Source organism: Etheostoma spectabile, chromosome 23 (assembly GCF_008692095.1).
Source record: "Etheostoma spectabile isolate EspeVRDwgs_2016 chromosome 23, UIUC_Espe_1.0, whole genome shotgun sequence".
NCBI lineage: Eukaryota > Metazoa > Chordata > Actinopteri > Perciformes > Percidae > Etheostoma > Etheostoma spectabile.
In genome coordinates this window covers 1260303-1263000 of record NC_045755.1, presented here as the reverse complement: position 1 = coordinate 1263000, position 2698 = coordinate 1260303, and the positions used below count along the sequence as shown (strand labels likewise).

Sequence of the window (2698 nt, the reverse complement as noted above, 5' to 3'; positions counted from 1 at the left end):
CTTGCAGCCTGAAATGGCATCTGTAGTTTGAAATGAAATGAAAACAAATCCTAGAGTTTAACGAGGACAAAACCCCTAATACAGCAGTACATTTACACAGGAGCTAAAGGTTGATGGGTGTTGAAGTCCAGGACAGAAAGAACTCCGCTTTAGGTTTGACTGCACTCTCAGGCCATGATCAGACAGAGGACGTTTTGGCAGCCTGGGCGGCTTTTGTAGTTTTTTGCAATGAGAATGAAGCGCTTTGCTTGCTGATTTTGCGTTGTTGAGAACCTCACTTTTTTTTTTTTTTTTCCTGGAGCGCCCTCAACGTCTCGGCCAACGTCATGTGCAACCTGCAAACGCTCTCTGCCTCATTCAGGCACCATCCAGGGTTCATTCAGTGAAAATGGTGTCCATACAGCTGGGATGATGGGGCATTTGGACTGGATTTGTGAGCCGGAAAAGTATTGTGTATTAAGTGTAGGCCTGTGTTTAGGGTGTACAGAGTGTAAATTGTAATTTCCCCATAGGGGATCAATAAAAATATATAAATTATAAAATTATTAATTATTATCTGATTTATTAGGATCTCCATTAGTTGGGGCCATAGCCACAGCTATTCTTCCTAGAGTCCACCCAAAACGTTCAACAACATTCAATGCATCACTGAAAGAAATAAAAAAATAAAAACACAACACAAGACCTAGTTTAAATTACTCACAAAAATGTAGATATAAGATTATGACATTGATCACCAATAAAATGACCAAGCATACATAAAACCCACAATGATACTAACGGCCTTTATTGAGTATTAGCCAGTACAGAGTACTGCTCCGCTAGGAGATACTTTTTAGGTTATGATTTTCCATGTTCTTGAATGACATGGCATTGGCTCTATTTACTACAGTGTTTTCCACTTTGTTTGTTCTTACCTTATAACTTTTTTCAAGAAACCTTTAACAAGAAAGTACCAACATTTGTTTTAATTGTTATAATTTTAGCTTTTGTGATGAATGTTCTGTGTTTTGACTGTTCAATGTTCCACGCTTCTTAAAGGAAAACAATTGTTGTTTGCAATTCATATCTACAGTATGTTCTCATCCTTGCATAAAAATATAAAGCAGTTTGGATGGTGTCCCATGTTATATTACTGACAGTAAATTTACATTGGACTTGGAGGGGAGTCTTTTTCCTTTTCTCCCGCCCATCTCCTCCTCTTCTCTCATGCATTTTTGCTGAAATTTTAAGATTTCTTTCCGCCTTTTTGCTGAAATTTTAAGATTTCTTCCTGCCTTTTTTGCTGAAAGCATAAGATTTCTTCCTGCATTTTTTGCTTACATTTCCATGCCTTTTTTGCTGAAATTTTAAGATTTTTTTCTGCCTTTTTAGTTGAAATTTTAAGGATTTTTCCTGCCATTTTTGCTCAAATTATAAGATGTTTTTTCTGCATTTTTTGCGTAAATGTTTAGATATTTTTCCGGCTTTTTTTGCTGAAATTTAAAGATTTTCCTGCCTTTTTTGTAGAAATTTTAAGATTTTTTCCTGCCTTTTTTTTGTTGAAATTTGAAGGTGTTTTCCTGCCTTTTTTGCACCAGGGCCAACCTGACAGTAAAATACAGTATCCCCTCTCTCTCCACACAATGTTCAGTCTTTAAGGCGCCGTCCACCCTACAGATGATTAACTAGCCTTCTACAAGTAGAGAATGAGTTCGCCGTTAAAACTGCAAATAAAAAGCCTAGACTAAGTGTCAGGAGCTGAGAGGACCCAGGCAGATAGGCAGGAACGACCGGGTGTGACGGGAGTGTCACATAAAGATTTTTCTTTTTCTAGAATAGACCAAAAGTGTAACACAACGTATACACACCCCTTTTTCTTGTCAGTACAGCATAAAAGCTCACATTTTACAATTGATTTAACATTGCTATAGAGGTGTTTAAATGTATTTTTTTTGTATTTTCTTTGGCAAAAACTAGATTTCATAGACCCCATCTCCTCTCAAGAAAAACAGAAGAAGTGACAAAGTCCTCTATCTCGACCTAAGTAATAACAGCGGGAGCAAGGGAAGAAGTCAGTTTGTGTTGGTATAGAGCGCCGGGGTGGGTGGGGGAGTCAACAACCTGGCGGACTTTAACACGGGAGACCGCTTTTCCTTTCCTGTTTCCAGCCAACAATCACCATTGGTGTCTTTTTGCTACATTTTTGAGCCAAACCACAATGTTAGAACCTAAACCAGGATTGTTCCCAAAACCTAGCCACACCTTAGCCATTGCGCTGTAACATAATAAAGAGTTTATCATCCTGCTGGTAGGGTTGTCCCATCAGAAAACACATTCTACAGTATGTGTGTTTCTGTATGCAATTACAAATCCTATATTTAGTGTTATTTAATGTGTTCACTCCATCCCAGTGAGGCACTTTTGAGTCAAGTGAGCAGCATTTCCCAAAGCCTTAACCTTAGAACAAGGTTGGACATTGTGTCCATTATGAAAAGCCAAGTGTTACATATTTTGTTTAAGGTCAGCTATGTGTCTTTTTGTCCTTCAGTATGTCTTTTCTTTCTTTTTTCCTTCTACAGTATGTCCACAGTATGTCTGTTTGTGTAACCTGTCTGCTAGGTCAACCTCAGAACCTCAGACTAAACACAATGAAAAGTCATTCCGACACACACACACACACACACACAAACACACACACACACACACACACACACAC

The 2698-nt window shown here is 38.3% G+C and overlaps 1 protein-coding gene across 5 annotated transcripts in view; it reads left to right on the top strand.

Annotated features, from left to right (window-relative positions):
- The window catches only part of scube1 (signal peptide, CUB domain, EGF-like 1), a 121920-nt gene that overhangs the window by 44991 nt on the left and 74231 nt on the right, over nucleotides 1-2698 (top strand). The gene's annotated exons all lie outside the window — the stretch shown is intronic.